The sequence below is a fragment of the Petaurus breviceps genome, unplaced genomic scaffold, assembly GCF_028583685.1.
Source record: "Petaurus breviceps papuanus isolate PSGF00001 unplaced genomic scaffold, PetGlider_PUasm1.0 91041, whole genome shotgun sequence".
NCBI lineage: Eukaryota > Metazoa > Chordata > Mammalia > Diprotodontia > Petauridae > Petaurus > Petaurus breviceps.
This window is the reverse complement of record NW_027187400.1, coordinates 12,001,860-12,023,445: the sequence shown is the minus strand read 5'-3', so window position 1 is coordinate 12,023,445 and position 21,586 is coordinate 12,001,860. Positions and strand designations below refer to the sequence as shown.

The following is a 21,586-nucleotide window of genomic DNA, read 5'->3' as shown; positions in this document are numbered from 1 at the left end:
TGTGTGTGTGTGTGTGTGTGTGTGTGTGTGTGTGTGTGTGTGTGTGTGTGTGTGTGTGTGTATCCTAGCGACTAGGACCTAATCCTTAGATTTCTACAGTCTAGTCTTGTTGCTTTCTCATATCTTCTTCTCTTGAATATCATCCTCAGGATCTTTTTGAGTTTTTCCTGATGTATATGGGGTCCTGTCCATGGTAGCCATTCAGATTCAGTCTGCTCAGGACGTGGTCAAACTAAGAAAATTATTAACTTTGTTAATAATCCAACTGGTTGAACTAGAGCTGAAGAAATAAATTCAAGTCTTGGCTCAGTCATTTTATTACCTGGGTGATCTAGGACAAAGCTATGGGCCTTAGTTTCCTCTTTGTACCACGAAAGGATTGGAAGATCTCTCTGTGGGCCTCTTATTGGTTTGTTTCAATAAACATTTCAGTCAGTCAGTAAACAGTGTGCCAGGCACTGGACTAGGTAGGTCTTCCTCCCAGCAGGTCTCTATATAACATGCCATAACATATAAGCTCCTTGAGGGTGGGGACTCCATTTTGTATTTGTATAACCCCCACCTAATATGTCAGTGATCAATAAATCCTTGGTGGCATTGGAGCTGTAGGAAGTGGTCCAACCATTCTGGAAAACGTGGACTGAACATGACTAAAATGGCCATACCTTGGGCTCAGAGATCCCCTTGAAGCATATACCACAAGGAGTCAATGACAAAAAAGAAAAGCCCCATACACACAGCCAAGCAATTAGAGCAGGGCTAAATCGTAGTACATGAATACATATTTGTTGCATTAGATCATTTAAATAATGCAGTCCAGCTCACATTTATATTGTGCATTAAAAGGTTGCATGGTGCCTTAAATGCATCCTCATTTGATCTTTACAACAGTCTGGGATCGTAAGTGCTATTAGCACCTCCATTGTATTGATGACAGAGCTGATGCTCAGAGCATCACTCAAGTTCAGACCTCTGACTTAAGTCCAGTGCTCTCTGTCCCCCTACACCAGGGCTGACAAACTTAGCTGTGCCAAAACAAGAGGTATTTTGGCCTTAGTTCTCCAACCATGCATGTAGTTCTGTGAGTATTGCCTTTTGGAACAAGGAACAGCATTCAGGTAGGGTTCCTAGACTACGTCAGTCAGTTTTCTTCCTCATTTCTCCAAGTGTTGATGCTGGGGAGTGTTTTCATGAGTAAAGGACAGAAGAATCCAGATCTTCTCCTGCACAGCTCACATTCCTAAGTAGCAATCCACTGTAGTGGGACCTTTGAGAGGCTTCAGGTTCCAGGATCTTCATTTAGTCTAGCCCTTTAACCAGTTGAGGTCCAGAGATAATTCCTTGCCCAGGTTCACCTAACCAAGCTGGAATTTGATCCCAGGTCTTTTGGAGACAAGAGAATTCTGTGTCCCTCGTTGCTTGGAACTTATTTAACGTTAGAAGGACAAAGATGAATATGGTAAACCCCGATGGTGAGAATGATGAGTGTCTGCTTAGAGGCACTGAGCAGTGCTCTGGGGGAAACAGTGCTTGCCCTCTTGACCATCTACCATCTGTCATTGAGAGACTTGGTAGATTTAAAAGAATCCTGAACTGAAAGTTCTGCAGTGTCACCATGACCTTTTCTAGGCCTCAGTTTCCTCCTCTGTAAAATAATATTCAGGCTACTTAGGCAGTAAGAAACAGGGAATCTTCTTGCTGGACATGGAGTCTCAAGAGGACCTTGAAATGGAGAGGCAGGTTGGCTTCGTGAATAGGACACAGAACTTGGAGCCACTTAAAAGCTGTGTGACCCTGGACAAGTCACTGACTCTCTCAAGTGACTCTTTCCTCATCTCTAAGACAAAGGCATCGAACCCTAAAAGTCCTTTCCAGCTCATGTTCTAATGCCAAAAAGAATGAACTCTAAAGTCCTTTCCAGTTCTAGATCTAGTATCCTGAGACCTGGGTTCAAATCCAGCTCTTTTACTTACTGGCCTGTAAGTCATTTCACCCTTCTCAGTTCCCTTCTATAAAATGAAGTTGAACTAGATGGCTACTCTGGTCTCTCTGTCTCCTAGGGTTGTTTGAAAGAAAGAACCGGGAAATGTAATTGTTTGCCTATTATCATCCAAGAATTCACTGAAACTCCTCTAGAGTTTAGCTATGTTAATGAAGTAATAGGGTTAGGTAAGGTTATGGGCAGGGTTGGTGGGATGGCCTAGGGAGGGGCAGAAGACAAATTAAGGGTTGTACCGAGCCTTTTGCCATGGAGTGGGAGTCAGGATTGATTTCTCCATAATCCACCTAATTCCCCTCAGGCAGCTGAGCTGGAGAAGGAAATGGCCAACCACTCCAGTATCATAGCCAAGAAAACCCCAGATGGGGTCACAGAGTCAAACACAACGGAACAACACCTATAGCAGTAGGAAGACACAAGCTGGCTCTGTTTGGAGGTCTGAGCAATTACCTACTCCTCGGGGAGGGGGTGTTTTGCTCTGCAGAAACCATCAATTTGGATAATTGGAGCCCAGAAACCTGCTTCCTGAATCAGCTGAATAATTGCCCTTACTTACTCTTGTCTTCTCCCCTGGCCTGTATGGACGCAGACTTTATCTTTGGTTCCCAGAGCAGGGAGAGAATGCCACAATATCAGGCTGCTTTCGAAAGAACTTGGCCCCAAACATCGGCTGGCGCAAAAGCTTCTTCTTTTTGAACTTAGTCTGTGAGGTTGTAGCAACTGCTTCCCTCTATCTGAGGAAGCTGTTTGCCTTCCTCCTTTGTGGTTATACCTTTCTGAACAATTAAATGTCTCCCGGCCTGGCCCTCGTCCAGCCTTGTGAGGCGGGGGTGGTGTCAGCACTCTGGGCTGGGACAGCATTCCCTCCTAAGTAAATTCACAGGCCCAATTAGCTGCCCAGGAGTGGTTCTAAAACAGTTATCTTGCTCTTCATTACCAAGTACCTGGATCCCACATTAGCTCTTGGAGTTGGCAGGGACCAAGGAGAGAAAGGAAGAATCATGAGCAGAAAGGATGAGTGGGTGGTCCCCTCAATTTGGGGAAAGGGCTTTCTTTGCTTTTCTGATCTGGTTTTGAGGGCTTCCTGGAGAACTCTCCAGGAACTGGCAGTCAAGAGGCAAGGAGACATCCAATATGGAGAAAGTCAGAAGGAAATGGATTAGCCTACTTCTACCCCATTTGGAATTTTCTTGCCATATTGGATTGGTTTGCCATTATGTCCTCCAGCTCATTTGACAGATGAAGAAACAGGCAAACTGGGTCAAGTGACTTGCCCAGGGTCACATAGCTAGTAAGTCAAATTTGAACTCAAGTCTTCCTGGCTTCAGTCCTAGTGCTCTGTGTACGATGGCACCCCCTAGCTGTGAAATAGAATGGTATGCAAAACACAGTAAATGATTATAGTAGTACCTTGTGTTTGATTAACAAATTTCTGTTGACTCTAGGTAACCTAAGGTTCTACCCACTGGGTGACCTAGCTCCTCTAGGCACTAATGAGTCTCATTAGTTCCAATCCCTTCTCCACAAAGCTGGACCCAGACCTTGCCCCATCCATCCCCTGCCTGTGGCTTCTGGGATAAAATAGAAAACATGCTAGACTTTCTCAATCTGCTAACCTTCTTTTCCCTCCTATTTCACATTGTTCCCTTCATTCTTGAATGTTCCAGTCCTATCAGATTCCTAGCCTGGAGTTCCTGTGTCATCTTCCTTGTTTTATCTTTGTCTCTGTTTCTGTCCAATCCGCCCTCCCCCCCCCCCCAAGTCCTGGGAACTGGAATCATTGTATTTGGCACAGGGTTTTGTGATGATGGGTATTTAATAATTGTCATGGTGTTTCAGCCTCCAATTTTCTCCTGTTCCTTGGGGAAGGAGGCCAACTTGCCAGCCCTGGCACTGCCCAGTCAATATTTTGACCATCAACACTGACAAGACCTCTCACAGTTTAACCCTTGGTTTTCCCCTCTCTCCCTGCCTGTTATCACCCCTGTGTTGTGGAGGTATTTCCCCCTTCTTCATTTAGTTAGGTTCCACTTAAATAAGAAAGAAACAGCATTTTCTAGCTAACTAAAAGTTAATTAATGATCACTGAAAAGGCATTAAACCCAGTACTAGGAGACATGAACCCTAATTGTGAGCCTACTGATGGCAGTCAGCAAATTGAGATGGGCCCAGTGTGACTCAAAACGTCCCTCCTGAATGGGGGGTAGGGCAGCTTTTAAAGGAATCCATGGAGGCAATTTTGGCTGTACTTTTGTACTATGCCCCAGGCAAAAGGCAACTTCATTGTGGTTAAGTTGGACAATACTGGAGACCAGAGCAGCAACTGTGCTGTGAGCAGCAGAAGATGCTCCCCCTCATCAGTTTTTAAAGACAAATTCAGATGGGATGGGATGGGGTGGTGTGGTGGGAGGGCCTGGAGTTTTAGGGAGGCCACAGCTAGGAAGCAGGCTGGGCCAGACCAGGGCAGAGACTGTAAAGCACCACCTCTTAAGCTTCTTATCTTAACTAATTACTCTTGTTAACTAGGTATAAACTAAAGCAGTGCCCTCTAAAGCATCTGGGCTCTGGAACGAAGCTTCAGTCACCCTGCCCTAATAGCTCTTGTCTTTAGTCATGAGAAAATGTGTTAAATCCCCATGCAAATTAAAACTCTGAGGTGCACTTTAAACCCACCAAGATGGAAAAGAAATAGGACAAATGCTGGAGGGGATGTGGAAAACTGGGGACACTAATACACTGTTGATATAAAGTTTATTAACTGGTCCAACCATTCTGGGGAACAATTTGTAACTATGCTCAAAGGGCTATAAAACACATTTCCTTTATAGACACAGTAATGGTATTATTGCTGACTCAAAGGAAATGATCCCCAAAAGATCAAAGAAACTCTTATCTCTAAACAATTCTAAATCTTTCCCTCAAAAGGACCAATTTACCAGATGCTGCCCTTGCAAGGACCCCATGTCCTTTCATTCCCCACACGCCCCCAGCTTTTGGACCTTCCATTATGAATGCTTTACCACCTTATCAAATCTATTAGAAAGGGACTTCTTCCAGATCTCTTCGAGGGGAAAGAAAGGGACCCCAGAGAACAGTAGGAGAGGGGCAAGTCTGCAGGAAGGACCAGAAAGGCCACAAGACAGCACAGAAGGGCTTGAAGGAAATCAGCTCTGTTACTTGGGGAAACCATTTCCCTAGAGAGATAAAAAAGCTCCTTTCATCCCATTCGGAATTCATCTGTGGTTTGGTTAAACATATTTGGTCAATGATTGATACTTTTTCTTAACTGCCCTTTTGGAAATCCCTGGAACATAGAATCCTAGAATTTTGAGGGCTGGAAGTGACCTCACAAGATGTCAGCATTGGAAGGGACTGTACAACATGGTATGGCAGAGCTCTGGCCTCACCTGCTTCCTTTCTCATATCATTGACTCTTGTTCTTACTATACAGCAGGCAGAGTGCTAGATGCTGGAGACTCAATGACAAAATAGTCTTACCTTCTACTGGGGGAAGCACCATGTACACAGAAGAGGAAAGGTCTCATAAAGGGGGTGGTACTAGAACTGAGCCTAGGAGGTGATAACTTGAAGTATACGGAGGCAGAACATTCTAGGGAGGAAAGGGGAGCCAGTCCAGTATAAAGGCCCAGATTATCACTGAGCTGGCCTCCAGCCCCACTATTAAACTGAAATGGTTCTCACAAAGGCTATGAAGGATCTTTCATTTCTAGTTTCTAAATTCCTGAGATTCTGGCTTTGGATGCTGCCATTTACTCACTCTTCTTGGACACTCTCTTCCTTAATCTGACCCCTACTCAGTCCTCATTCATTCCTGCCCATTTAGCAAATTGCTGTCTTCCAAGGCTCTTCTCACCTGTTAGCTCAGTTGATGAACTCTGTATTGCTATCTCTATACACATATGAAACCTATAAACCTAGCCCTCTCATCTTTTTTTTTGCTTTTTGGAAGGCAATTGGGGTTCAGTGACTTGCCCAAGGTCACACGGCTAGTTTTTGTGTTAAGTGTCTGAGGCCAGATTTGACCTCAGGTCCTTCTGACTCCAAGGCCGGTGCTCTATTCACTGTGCCACCTAGCTGCCCTCTCATCTTGATTGGACACCTTTCCTTGGGTATCTAATCAGAATCTCAAACACTCATCTTTCCTCCTCCAAAGCTTTCTTTCTTCTGAGGACTCTTTACTTTCAATCAGGTCTGCAACCTGAGTTGTCCTTGACTCTACCTGCCCCCTCTACTGCTTTTCAATCCACATAAATTAAAAAATGGGTTTGGAATTTTTTGAAGCCTTAAAAAAACCCAACTTAAGCCTGATTTGGTTAGTTGGAATGTAAATACCAGTGGAAGAGATGGCTTTATGTAAGTTTTGTACCACTGTCTTCCTACACTTTTTAGTTTGAGGAACACAGGTAACATACTGGTGTCAAGCCTCATTTCCTTCCACCCGTAACATTCATATTTTGGGGGTTTCATTTACTCCCCTTCCGTCTATTCGATACCTGTGGCTAATGGATATTGTTTATTTCTCACTTGACCATTCTGTCCATGTGCCATTGTAAAGAAGGTACTCTTGTTAACGAGTGTTTGTAGTTGTTTTAGGGGCTTAACTATTTCCCTTCATTTCAGGTAGGGTTGGTTGTCATTTATGAAGGCTTAATTCCTTGTACATTTCTGGGAAGTTGCTGAATAAGGCTACTCATGGTTCAGGAATGCTTTGTGATGTCCTAGAGTCAAGGAGTGATACTTATATTCTATCACAACTGCCAAGCCATCTCTTCTAGCAATGATTATAAAAGTAAGAAAGGGGAAAAAAAACCATCTTAACTAACCAGCACTTCAACTGTCTGTCATTATGGTCTATACCCAAAGCCCCCACCTCTACAAAGAGAGGAGAAAGGTAAATTTTCTTATCTCTTCTGGGACAAGCTTGGTCATTATAATGACATGTTTCTATACTTTCATCTAAATAATGGAATGCTTGGTGGCTAGTCCTTTGTCTTTGGAATCTTGCATACAACAAATGCGTAATCTTAATTGAATAGAATTATTGAATTAGAGCTAGTTAGATGTAAAAGGGACTGGATCACATTGTATGTTGGGACTTGGAAGGGACCCTTAGAGATCAGCTAGGTCAAAATGCCTTCCTGTGAACAGATAAGGAAACTTAAGGCAAAGTGAAATAACTTTCCAAAGGTTGTGTAGTTGGCCCCAGTCTAGACTAGAACCCTGGACTCTGGGTTCCAGGTTCATTGTGGTTCAAGGCTAAGTGTAAGAATGTCCTTGAAGTCTGCCTAGGATTGATTAGAATTGTCCCTTTTTGGGGATTTGGGTAAGGTTGGTATTAGCTAAGGGATAGGTCCACCTGTGTGCCAAGCTCTGCTCTCCCCACTTAAATAGGCTTACCTGTTTTATAGCCTTGCCTAACCCTAATTCCAGTGCTTTCCTTCTTTTATTAGTCTCCATTCATCCTGTTTCAAGCTTCCCATATTTGTTTGCATGTTTTAATTGTTCCAATTATAAACTCCTTAGGACAGGGGATGGTCTTTTGCCTGGCACTTGGCACAATGCCTGGCAGGTAATAGGTGCTTAATGACAATTATTGAATTGAACTGAATTACCTTTATTTCAGATAGATCTGGGTCAGTTTTTCCCCTAAGGGCTTTGAGGTCTTTGGGGAAGTAAAGTTCTTGGATTCACTCTCCCCCTCAACCTTGATTCTTTCCAGTTCTTCTCAAAGTAAAATCCTCCAGGAGAATATTAGAAAATCTCTTCTGTCTCCTTGAGCCCAGGGGGTGCTTGAGAGAAGGAAGCAGCCAGATCATCTACCAAGGGGGGACAGATCCTTCATTTCAGCCTTCCTCATGAAGGAGGGAGCACCAGGTCTGGGCCCTGAAGATTGTAAAGAAGGTGTAGAGGAGATAGGAGTCTTGTCTCAAGCCATGGAGTGGACAGCTTCTCTGAGTGCCAGGAAACTAGGAAGGGGCAGGAAAAGTTCAGAGGCTGGAGGCCAGCCTGAATTGACCAGAGCTAATGAAGTAGAGGAGAGGAGTCTTAGAAAGGTAGCAGGGAAAAGTAGGTTTTGGAGTTTCTGGGTTTAAAACATGACTCTACTCCCTATGCATTTTGTGGCATTGGTTAAGTTGCTGACCCTTGGTCTTGGACTGGATGGGCTGTCAGGTCTCTCCCAACTTTGACATTCTCTCTTCTAAGGTCTCTTCCAACTTGGACACAACGTGTTAAGTCCTGTAAGGAACAAAGGTCAAGATGGAAACAAGGGCCTACAGCACATTAGTGCCAGGTTTCCTAGGCCCTCCTGCTTCCCTTAACACCGGGCTTAACCTGCAAACCTCCATCAGACCCTACTCCCGATGGATACTTTGATTTCCATCCCAGAGAGGCCTCATGGCTGGCATGGATGTGAGAAGTCTCACATTCTGGGAGCTTAGACAGCATCCACTTCCCTGGGAGAAAATGGTACAAACCTTTTGGCCTCTATCACCACAGGGTGAGCCCCTTCCCATGCCTCCTATGTTTCCAGAGGCCTGGCAGTATTATGGGAACTATTATGGGAAGTCTCTCTGACAGGAGGAAATCAGAGGAAGAGACTTTTATTAAAAAGTGTTGTGTCCAACTCCCGGTGTACCATATCACACCCATACTCTCCATGGGTTTTCTTGGCAAAGATACCTGAATGGCTTGTCATTTCCTTCTCTGGTAGAGGCAATCAGACATTTAACTGATTTTTCCAGGGTCACACACATTTAGGATTTTCTTGGCCAAGATACTGGAGTGGGTTTCCTTTTTTGGCTCATTTTACACATGGGGAAACTGAGGAAAACAGTGTGAATTGACTTACCCAGGATCACCTAGCTAGTAAATGTGAGGCCTGATTTGAATTTGGGTCCTCCTGACTCCAAGTCTACTTCATCACCTAATTTGCCTCCAGTTAAGACACCCTTATTTTATAGATGAAGAAAACTATCCCCAGAGAGAGGAAGTTTATTGATCCAAGGTAATACAGGCCATATCAGCCTAGACTCCAACCTAGATCATCTTACTCTAAGGTCTATATTCTTGTCATTATATAATACTTACTTCTAAGCCTTTTAAGGCTATAGTATTGAATGTGAGACTCTTACCGTTCCTCCCTATCAAGAATTGTTTATATACATAGAAAGCAAATGGTGATCATCACCAAACAGGTTGAACTGCTTTCCCTGACAAATCACAGTAAATAACAATATCTGAGTGCCCTCATGAGTAACCCCAGCCATCTAGCCTCAGTGGAGAATACCCAAGAAGTCTGAGCAAGGCCAGAACTGCCAACTTAGGTGCCAAATGTTTGAAAACCTTTTTCTTTTAGGATTCTCACTTAAAGTCTATTAACTCTTCTTTTACATACAGTTCTAATGAGCCTCGTAGTTGAAATTCATCAATGGGAATAGCTCTGGATCTGAAACTTGATTCTGCCTCTTTATATGACTGTACCTATGATATTCAACAAGTTAATCTCCCTGGGCCTCAATTTCTTTTTTGGACTAGATTACCTCTGATCTACCTGTAATGATGCTTTGTTGTTGACTGACTGTGGTTACAAAGAAAATAGCATGGTTCTGGTCCTCAAGGGAAGACTCAAGTACAGATTGTATCGGGGAGAGATCAGGAAGGAACACTGGCGGTTTGGAATCAAGAACCAGGATTGAATCCCAACTGTGCCCCTTGCTACCCTGGGTAACCTTGGGTAAATCACTTCACCTGAGCTGTCAAGTGAAGGCACTGCTCAATATTCAGCACTACTACACATTAAAATCTGAGTTTAAAAGAGGAAGGGAATAAAAAGCCTTTCCAGGTAGGATCAATGACACTGACTTCAAAGGGCTGGTAACACTAAAAAAAAAAAAATTAGTGAATGAATGAATGAAAAAGCATTTACTAAATGTGCTAAACTGTGCTAAACTCTGAGGATACCGATAGAAAAAGTGAGATGTTCTCTGACCCCAAGAACTTACCTTCTAATTGAGAGGATAGTACAATGATAAGAGTGGTGACCAAGAAATTAGGTGTGCGGGTTTGGAGAGTGGGTTGGAACCTTAGTTGAGTAGGTTTTTTCCCAAGAACAATGACAGAGTTGATATAGATATGGTTTAAGAATTGTAAAGAATGGTATAGGAGGAGAGGGGGGAGGACTGACAGAACAGAGGCCTTTTTTTTTTTTGCTTTTTTGGAGGGCAATTGGGGTTAAGTGACTTGCCCAAGGTCACATGGCTAGTTTTTTGTGTTAAGGGTCTAAGGCTGGATTTGAACTCAGGTCTTCCTGACTCCAGGACCAGTGCTCTATTCACTGTGCCACCTAGCCGCCCCTAGAAGAGAGGCCTTCTGACAAGAGAAGAGCCAAGGAGTGAAACCTGGTTGGAGACAGGCTTAGATAATAGTGAAAAACTGAGGCAGCCACCAGGGCAGGAGTCTGTAGGAATGAAAGGGCTAAGCATCCTTATACACTGCAGTCGACCCTGAGCACACTCTTATATCAGAGTGCAATAACTCCACTAATGGTCAAAGGCCCCTCCAGATCAGAAGTCTGGAGACCTGGGTTCCATATCCTGTTTTTTTTTGTTTGTTTGTTTACCACCAACTTCTATTGGACCTTAAGACAAGTAACATCCCTGGCTGCCGTTTGCTCATCAGTAAAAGAGAGCTATTGGACCAGATCATCCCCAAGATCCTTCTCATTCTAATTAGGGGTTCTAAGGGCCCTTCCAGCTCTAACAGTGGGGCTCTGAAAGGGGTCTTGAGTAGGAATAGAGCCCAGATGATTTAGAAGCGAGTGGTACAAAGGAGAGAAACTAGAAGCTGGGCTCTAACCATCCTAGGTGTGGCTAATTAGTGTGTGACCTGTGCTGTTGTCTTCTGCCCAGCTGGCTTAGTGGGCTGTTAGTCTGACTATGGTAAAGGGGAGTCAAGGGCCAGCACTGTTTTCCCAGATTCTGGTACCTACAGAGGGCATCCCCCCCTATGTCTGACTGATCCCTTAGGGGTCACCCAGCAGAGGGGCCTTTGACCGGAACTATCCACTGAGTGTCTTTTCTTTAGGCTAAATATCCTATTTTCTTAGCTGAAGTCTTGTCAGCTGATTGTTTGTATTAAAGGTATTATTAGAAGATGGGGCAGAAGACCTCAGGAAGACCTGAGTCCAAATCCAGCCTCAGACACTTAGTAGCTGTGTGATCCTGGCACTTGACTCAGTTTCCTCATCTGTAAAATGAGCAGGAGAAAGAAATGGCAAACTACTTCAGCATCTTTGCCAAAAAAGCCCAAGTGGTATCTTGGAGTCAGACATGAAAGAAAACGGTTGAACAATGACAATTCTTGACTCCATATTAGGTAGAACACAGAATGCCAGGGCTGAAAGGGACATCAAGAGTTCTAACATCATCTTATGGAGGTTTTTCACTATGCCAGGCTGGATCAGCCCTTCCCTTCACATACTTTCAATGAGTACATTGTTTTTCTACCATTGGGATAGCTTGCCCACCAGGCCTCTTGGATAAGCCACCTTGGGATAGACAGATTCACTGGGTAATTCCCAGGTAGCCAAATGTGGAATGCTCAGACACATTTTAATCCCCAGATGATCCTTCTGCCTCAGCATGTTTCTAAGTTATCTTCCCATGGCTCTCTTGAGTGCCTGTTCTTTAAGAAATAGACTCATTCCTTCATTCCTTGGGATCCCCCATTAAGGGACAAGAGTGCAGATTCCTGGCACATGAAGTGAACAGTCCTTCCTTTATTATGCTCATAGCTGTTTTTGGTCCCACGTTCTCTGGTCCATATGTTTTCATATCAGCCATTTAGATGAGCAAAACAGAAGTGAAGAGGAGAGTTTTAGGGGAGGAGGAAGTTCCCTGAATTCTGGTCCTCACTTTGCCAGGGACTGACCCCAGCAATGGACCTTGGACAAGGCACTAAAAATTAGAAAACTTGAAACCTTGGGTGGCTTCAGTTTTCCTAGCTATAAAGTGAAGGGGGTCAGAGATTATTTACTTTTTGTGCCCTGGACCCCTTTAGCAGTCTGGTGAGTTCTTCTCCGAATAATTTTTTATTCTATTTATTGCTTTTTGGAGGGCAATTGGGGTTAAGTGACTTGCCCAAGGTCACACGGCTAGTTTTTGTGTCTGAGGCCAAATTTGAACTCAGGTCCTCCTGATTCCATGGCCAGTGCTCTATTCACTGCGCCACCTAGCTGCCCCCTCAGGATCATTTAAAAAAATTATTTTTAATTTATGGAATAAAACAAGCATTTCCACAACTTCATTATATTATATATAATTTGAGTTATATATAGTATAATAATAATATACACATTATTCTATTATAAAAAATGATTGCAGAGGTGGCCAGGTAGCACAGTGAGTAAGAGCACTGGCCCCAGAGTGGTCCCAGATGACCTGGGATCGAATCCAAGCTCAGACACTTAGCACCACACCCAGAAACACCTGGCCGTGTAACCTTGAGCAAGTTACTTAACCCCAATTGCTTTAAAAAAAAAATGATTGCACATGAAACTACAAATCTACTATGCATAACTTGCTATTCCTTTCAAATATACAGCCATTATTATGTAAATTTCTTCCCAACCCCTCCCCCTACAGATATGTATATGTCAGAATCTTGCTTTTAAATGTATAAATATACAGGATTACAAAATTATATTGAAATACAATGAAATTGAAGTTCATGGATTACAAAGGAGCCAATTGTACTGAGTTCAGCTCCCCTGTATATCTCTGTATCCATCTCAAACAGTTAAAAGATCTCCACATTAGATAATCCTTGAGGTGCCTTCCAGCTCTGACATTCTGTTCTTCAGGTAAGTTGATTGCAATCATGGTTACCCTCCTCCCACCCCCCAGAGGAGTCTCCTATTCATTCCCCAGTCTATTTTTTCTCTACTAGGCTGGTTGTCCAGTCCCAGGGTGATGCTGTGTGGCTCTGGGATGGGTGGGGTGGAGTTATGGGGCCTTATCTCAAGGAACATCACATCCCCAGGAAGCATTAGCTCAACTGCACTGGCTGTTCCAATGTCACCCAAGCACCCTGCTGTATGGCACCCTAGGGGTCCAGCTGCTGCAGGCCCCAGCACATTCATACCAAGCGTCCCCAGAGATGGTTGTCTGGAGTTCACTCTTAATTGGAGCCTGTTGGAAGAGCATATGTGGAATGAAAACATTCCTGGGGAAGGAAAGGGGGTGATCAGTTACAGGCGGAGAATCCTGTAGGACAGTAATAGTATCTACCTCACAAAGCTCAAACGAGTTAATATAAATAAACCTTTTTTATTGTTCCATCTTTCAGCCATGTCCAATGCTTTATGACCCCATTTGAGGTTTTCTTGGCAGAGATACGGGAGCAGTTTGCTACTTCCTTCTCCAGCTGCTTTTTTTTTTTTAACAGATAAGGAAACTGAGGCAACTAGGATTGTGACTTGCCCAGGGTCACACAGCTAGTGCCTGAGCCTGGATTTGAACTCAGGTTTTCCTGATTCCACCTGCCTGGCACTCTATCCCCACTGCACCACTTGGTTGTACTTTGTAAACCTTTAAATGTGTGCTATGTGACCTGTGATTCTAATTGGAACTCCGGATAAGGAAGTTCCCTTTAATGTAGATCAGTAATTTCTCTGCAGGCTGGGTTGTCCCCTTCAAGATTGAGGGGGTGGGCCACAGGGGCATTTCACTCTCTTCTCCCTTAGGAATGTGCCTGTCATTCCACATTCAACGGCTTGATGTAGTATGTCCCCTAACCCCTGAATGTAGTCTTAGAGCAGAATGACCCAAGACTGAATGTTCTTTTCCAGCACTCATTAGGAAGGGCCTTCTGAGCTCATGGAGTGACTCCCTATGAATAGTTATCTTCGATTATTCCCAGGCCCCATCCCCTTTTCACCCTCATCCAACCAGTGAACAGACTGTTCATTTTCCTGTAGCCATCCCCATGTTTCTGTTCCCATTGGTGTAGTCCAGACTCATGGCCAAGGATTCCAAGGTCCTGGTTGGTGACTGAACCAATGCTCTTCCCACCAGTTTGGAAAAGTGGTGTTTCTTGTCTCTTGACTTCTTCCTTCCCAAGTCAGTGTTAGGGTCAAGATCAGGACTTCTATCCAGCTTTCAAATCCAGCTTTAGAACATTCTGTAGTTTCTTCCAGTCCTAATATTCCTTGTTCTGTGCTTTCAAGTTGAGAGATGACTGTGAGGGATCCAAGATGTTAGGATGGGTTTAACAAGGTTAAACAAGGGTTTTTTTTTAACAGTAATGAGTTATGTTATAATAGCTAGCATTTAGAAAATCTTTTGAGGTTTGCAAAAGAAGCTCATTTGGTACAGCAACCCATTTTTCAGCTGAGGAAACTGAGGTAAACAGGGTTAAGTGACTTGCCCAGGATGACACAGCTAGTGAATGTCAGAGGCAAGATCTGAATTGTAATCTTCCCAACTTCCCAATGCTACTTTACTACCCCACCTCAATGCCTCTAATGCAATGGAAATTAATGTAAAGGCTTACATTTGGGTTCAAAAAATCATTTTTTAGGGATCACAATTCATCTACAAAACAACAACGGGTGTTGAATAGGTGGTCAGTGTAGCAGGAAAGCAAATGCAATTCTAAGTTGGCATTAAAAGAATCCAGAAAGAAAACAGGAGTTCTCTTCATGATCAGACCACATTTGAAGTGTAGAGTTCACATTTGAGGAAGGACATGTATGAAAACCTGAGAGCCTCTAGAGAAGGGTGACCAGGAAGGGGAAGGGGTTTGAGGTCAACAGATCATTAAAGGCATTGGGAATGGTTAGCTAGGAGGTGCCGCGGACAGAGCGCCAGCCCTGGGGTTAGGAAGATCAGTCTTCCTGAGTTCAGATCTGGCCTCAGAAACTTAGACTTACGAACATCTGAAAGAGGAAGGTCACAGGTCACACATGTGAAGATCCAGGACTGCAATGCCAGGCTCAGGCATGTTCTGCTTCTGCCCAGATGCTGATTTAGGAAAGGTCTTCTAACATGGAGTGGGCTTCCTTGGGAGGTGGTTGGGTCTGGGATAATCACATGTTGGGTCATTCTTCCTGTTCAGGTGTAATGTGTTTGGACCAAGGGGCATCCAACTGAAAGATGCTGAGTTCTATTCAGCTCAAAATTCTGTTCCCAAAACCTTAGTTTAGTGATAGAAAGGCCCAGATTGTGACATGTCCATGGGAGGCAGGGAGGAAGGATTCGAAACCTATGCTTCTTCTAGTTCTGGCAGTCTGTTCTAATCTAAAGCTCCATTAATCTCTGACTTTTTTTTTCAGTTCTCTCTCAGTGATGAAAGTTCTAAGGCTCTACCTTTAACCTGTATTTTGGTCTCCTAGCTCTGTTCTAAGACCCCTCCCAGCTCTGACATTCTGGGTTCCAAGGGCCTTCCCAGCACTGACACTCTTATATTCCAAGGCCCCTTTCAGTGCCCCATCAGGTTTGCCATTCTGAATTCTAACATCCTGTGTTTTATGGTCACTTCCAGTACCCTCTGCCTTAAAGGATCTCCTTTACCATCCTACTTCCTGATTGTTTTCTGGTTCAAGGGTCCTCTGCTTTTATTGTAAACTCCTTCAAGGCAAGAAGACAAATATTTGCTGTATTTGACCAGGGTATCACCTGACATGGTTGGATGGTTGATTTTCTTGGCACAGATAGCCAAGTATGAGTGGCTGTGCATGGGCTCAGATCTGGTGCTGGACTGTACCTGAGAGGTAATCCATTCCAACTCCCTCATTTTCTAGATAAGGGATACTGAAACAGATTGTAAATGAGTTGCCCACTGTCTGGCACGCTGGAGGCTGGGCAGAGGTCTAATCTCTGCCCCCGAGGGGTGAGCAAAGGGGTGTTACAAAATGATGGAAAGTGTCCCTGGATGGCTCCCTTCCAACTGGGCCTGGGTTAGAGTATGTATTGGAAGGGTGCCATCCGAATGGTTACACAGGCTAGAGAAAACTGAAACACACCACAGTTCTGCAGACTTTTGTCTGCAGGGGGAATATAGGGGAAAGAACCAAATGGGCAGCTAGTAGGTGGGAGATGGGACTCCTTAGTGTTGTGAGGATAGGGCTAAAATGTTTGCCAGATCTCTAAAGGCCTTAGGCTAGTTATTTGATTTCTGACTCAGTCTCCCTTGTAATATGAGGGTGCTTGTAGGCTATGGGATTTCAGTGGTTATCTAGCCCAGCCAGTCTATAACTGGACAAGACTCCCCTCTGAAATACTGACAAGTGATCATCTACTGGGCATACATAGCCTATGTCCCTTGCTTTTTTTTTTTTTTTTGGAGGGCAGTTGGGGTTAAGTGACTTGCCCAAAGTCACTCGCTAGTGAGTGTGTCAAGTGTCTGAGGCCAGATTTGAACTCAGGTCCTTCTGACTCCAGGGTCAGTGCTCTATTCACTGTGACACCTAGCTTCCCTCATGCCCTTGCTTAAAGACCCCTAGCAGGCTACACTCTGCTCTAGCCTACCTTTCCAGGCTTAAGAAAGTAATATTTGAGACCACAACCAAGCAACATTTATGTAATAGACAGTTACTACATACATCCTAGGCACTGTGCTAAGTTCTGGGATACAAAAAAAGACCAAAGACAATCCCTTACTTAAAGGAGCTTATGCCCCCCACCCTCCAAGTGAACACTGAAAGAAAAACCAAGCTCCTAACATGGATATAAAAGCAAAGCAAATTTCTGCTTTGGTCATGTCCAAAAAATGGGGGATGGCATGGCTTATCGTTGGTCCTCTGGAGTCACGATTTATGACTTCCTTTGGGGTCTTTTTTTGGCAAGTGACTTGCCCAAGGTCACACAGCTAGTAAGTGTCCAAGTGTCTGAGGTTGGATTTGAACTCAGGTCCTCCTGACTCCAGGATTAGTGCTCTATTCACTGTGCCACCTGTCTGCCCCCTCTTATCCCTTCCTTATGATGTTGTGTCCGCCAATCCCATCCAGAGCCAGGAGTAGAGTAGGAGTCAGGTTTATTTTTACTGATGCCTTTTATCTTTACATCTCATTCTTGGCCATTCTTGTCCCCACCCCTCTCCCCACCTTCTGTACCCATAAGGCCATCCCTGGTTACAAAGATTTTGAAAGAAAGGGCCGGGGGGAAAGCAGTTCCAGGAAAACTAGCTAACCCTTCAAAGTGTGCACCTGCAGCCACTCACTTCTGCAGTGAAGGGGAGGGGGTGCGTTTTCTGAACTCTTCTCGGGGGCCAAACTGGCCACTGGAGTTAGGTAACATCCAGGTGCGCTGTTTTGTTCCTTCTGCTTCCACTGTTGGAAGAATATGGGGAATGGTTCCAACTTTACTCTTTATTGTTGTTCTGTCTCGGCTGATTGGTAAACCATAGCGGTATTTTCATTCAATTTTTTCAGTCATAGCCATCTCTTTGTAACCCCATTTGGGATTTTCTTAGCATCTTTTTTTATCTTGGCAAAGATGCTGGAGTGGTTTGTCATTTCCTTCTCCAATTTATTGTACAGATGGGGACACTGACCTTTTTATTTTATTTTATTTTTTTGCAAACAGAGTTAAGTGACTTGCCCAGGGTCATCCTATTATCCAGCTAATATGTGTCTGGTACTAGTAAGCTAGTATATAGAGGCATATATACAAACTCTCCTTTCTCTTGGCCTCTGGGCCTCCCTGGCTTCCCAGATAAAATCCCAACTTCTACAGAAAGCCTTTCTTGTTCCTCCTTAATGCGAATGCTTCATTAATTAATGTTTATTCTTTGTATTTATTTATATATGTTATATACACATGTACATTTTGTATGTTGTCTCCATTAGACTGAAGCTCCTTGAGGGCAGGACCTGTCTTTGTTTTTCTTTATTTTCCTAGTACTTAGCAGTGTCTGACATACAGTAGGGGGCTTATTTATTTACAAACATAAAAATATGTTAGATATATTAGATGGATTGCCCCTCACTATCCAATTCAAAGAGATCTGCGGAGAGTTTGGTCCATGGCTGGGACTCTTGGGTCTCTGGAACTCTGGATACTGTGTCTCCTTTGGAATTGGATTCTTTCTGATCTAATTCTGATCCTCGAGGTCTCTCTCACTTTGGTCAGCTTTGGTAAGAGTGGGGCTCTGTGGGAGACTTTGGAGGAATGTGCTGACATTGTGAATGTGGGAATATGCGAATGAATCACTGGGTCAAGGTGACCTACATTCACCTGCCCAGATTGCCTCAGAGGTAGAGGATTGGACCTCAGTTTTCTCACATGTAAAACAAGGTAGTTGAAATTGAAATTGAAATTGAAAACAAGGTAATTGAAAATCTAACTCTGACATCTTATTGGAAAGGCCCTCCCAGCTCTGACATCTTGTGTTCTAAGGGCCCTCCTAGCTCTCACATTACTATGCTCTTAGGGCAAATGATCCTTCTACCATCCTTACAGAGTTGGGATATGAAAGGGGATTCCATTTGTGTCAGTATTTCAATGGCTGCTAATTTCCTAGGTGTGGACATTTTCACTCTTGCAAGCTGTACGTCTGTGGCTTTTAGGCAGTCTTCATAAGTTACTCCAAACAACTTAAAAGATGACGGCCTGCCAAGGTTCACCCCTTCCGTCTGTGGCCCTGAGCTGATCCCCTCCCATCTCTGGGACTTGCCCCATTGTTAATGCTGATAAGTAGTTTCAATTATGTTCAACTGGCAAACCAAGTTAAGGTAGTTTCTAATCCCATTTTGGTTGCTCAGTTACATTGTTGATCAGTTGTTTCAGTCTTCTTCAGTCTTTCTTCTCCTTGTGACCCCATTTGGTGTTTTCTTGGCAAAGATACTGGAGTGGTTTGCCATTTCCTTCTCCAGCTCATTTCACAGATGAGGAAACTGAGGCAAAATGGGGTAAAGTGACTTGCCCAGGGTCACACAGCTAGTAAGTGTCTGGGGCAGGGTTTGAACTCATGAAGATGAGTCTTCCTGCCTTCAAGCCAGGTGCTCTATCTGCTGCATCTCCTAGCTGCCCCTAGAGATAGTACTAACTGCTGTTATACTCTACCAAAAGACTGATAGTTGAAAGCCTCTCAATATGAAACAAGTTTGTGGTTCTGCTGGGTAGCAATGTTATAGATTACCTGCGATTCTCCCTGATTCCAAGCCCACTGTGCCTCCCAGCTGAGTCCTCAGTCTTACTCTTTCCCTGACTACTGGCTTCTTGGGATACCTTCAGAGATGCTTAAGGCTCTTTGACCCTGCCCACCCCATCCTATTTCTTTTCTTTTTTTCTTTTTGGAGGGCAATTGGGGTTAAGTGACTTGCCCAAAGTCACAAGGCTAGTAATTATGTCAAGTGTCTGAGGCTGGACTTGAACTCAGGTCCTCCTGACTCCAAGGCCGGTGCTCTATTAACTGCGCCACCTAGCCACCCCTCATTCTATTTCTTTAAATGACAAATTCCTAAGAGTCCCCTTTGTCTTCCTCACTTTCTACCCTCTGTTCATTCTTCTCCCCTGTGTTTCCCACCCCACAACTGAACCTGCTCTATCCAAGGTTATCGTCAGTTTTTTAGCTGTTAAACTTTTCCTCGGGGCACATACTTTTCACCAGATATTTGGACCCTCTCTCTCCACTTCAGAACATATACATTCCTGCTTCTTCCAAAATTCCCCCAAGGCCTGCAGGGCAGGCACACAGAACCTAGTGGTTTGTTCATTCACTCTTTGACACCTTGCAAGATTTGGAGTCTCACTTTCCTCATCTGTAGAATGGAAATGATAATAGCATTCCCCTCCCATGGCTGTTGGGAGAATCAAATGAGGTAACCATATAAAACCATGTAGGTGTTAGTTATTACTGGGAAGGAGGATGGAGTTAGGAAGACCTGGGATCAAATTTTCTCTTTGAGATCAGTTTCAGTGCTTTAGGGAACTTTTAAGATGATATAAAATTACAGTTCTAGTCCCTATACCCATTTAATAGCAGTCACAAAGGAAGTTAATGACAAAGTATAGACAGGAATCCAAGTCTCTCCTTCCCTCTCTCCCTCTGCCTGGTGACTTCCGCTGGAATCCGTGAGCCTTACTAAGGTCAGTGGTGAAGGTCAGATGTCTCTGTCTGACCCCTGAGCTGGCCCCAGAGCTCTCACTTGCCTTGGCCTAATCCCATAGTATTATCTCCCTGAGAGTCCATTAGGGGAGCTGCTGAATCTGCAAGCAGGCAAGGAGCCTTCTCTGGGCCTGACTCTGCATCCCTCTCTCTTGGAGGGTGGAAGCTTTAGTGATTCAGAGTTTCAAGAAGTCCTGACTTACAGGCCCAGATCCCAGCATGGCCCTCCTGTCCAGAACTCTGGACCTGGTCCTCACCACAGGCCTCAGCATACTGCTTCTAATTCTAATCCTAAGCCTTCTTTGTTATTTTACCTGCCGCCTGGCCCGGCCCCTCAGGTAGGTCTGCTTGTTGCCCTGTCTCTGTCTCTCTCTGTCCCTGCTTTTCTCCTCTCTGTCTCTGTCTCTCTCTTTCCTACTCCATCTTCCTTCCCTCTTCCTTCCCCCTTCTCTTTTCTGGCCCTTTTATCCTTTACTTTCCCCATCCTCTTTGTTCTCCCTTTCTCATTCTTATCTTCTTTCTCTTCCCTCTTTTCCTATCATCCCTCTTCCTTTCTCCCTTTTCTCTTTCTTTTTTCCCTCCCTTCCAGGAGATGACTTCATTTTTCCTCCTTTACATTCATTTAGAGATAAAGAGATGGAATGGGGAAGGGGCAGCCCTAAATGAAAGGTGCCCAGCATCCCAGAACAAGTCCACGCAGAGGTGGATTTGGGAGTCTGGACCATCCCTTCCCTGTGTCCACTCTCCGTTGGCCTTAGCAGGTCCCTCTCTCCTGCTCATTGTTTGGGCCTAGCAGAGGGGTTACTAACATGCTAGGTAATAAGTAACCAGCACACGAAGCAAAGAAAAGAGACGGGGGCCCAGGCTGGGAGGGGAGGGGGCAGGGAGGCCTGGCACTCAAAAGCGCCTATTCAAGGCCATCGGAGCATTGGCAGAGGGGATGGACTGCTCTGGGTTGCACATAGTGCTGTGATTGGATGCCAGGGAGCCAATCGGCAATGGGCAGCCAGTGAAGGGGCTGCTACATCTTCAGGAGACAAAAGAAACTTGGATCTGGGCACTGGGCATTCCCTGTGGCAGGGGGTGGGATGGAGGTGGAGGAAGTTGTGCCAGACTGAGAGAGCATGGTAGGAAACCCACCATTAGAAAATGAAGCCAAGAAAGGTATGAGCATCTTGTCAGGGTGGCCTAGTTTACTGTGCCTGGACTCTGCCTGCCCAGGCTTTCTAGCATTTTCCTAACCCAAAACATAGAACTGAAGAGCAGGAAGGGGATTTGGAACATAGAATATCAGATATGGAAGGGATCCTAGAATACAGAATGTTTGGGAAGACCCTGACAAAGAATGTCAGAGCTAGGAGGGCCCTTAGAACACAGGATGTCAGAGCTGGGAAGGCACTTAGAACACAGGATGTCAGAGCTGGGAGGGCCCTTAGAACACAGGATGTCAGAGCTGGG

General features: G+C 44.5%; 1 protein-coding gene across 2 annotated transcripts in view; it reads left to right on the top strand.

Moving 5' to 3' along the window:
* The window catches only part of ALPL (alkaline phosphatase, biomineralization associated), a 52,398-nt gene that overhangs the window by 9,421 nt on the left and 21,391 nt on the right, over window positions 1–21,586 (top strand). The gene's annotated exons all lie outside the window — the stretch shown is intronic.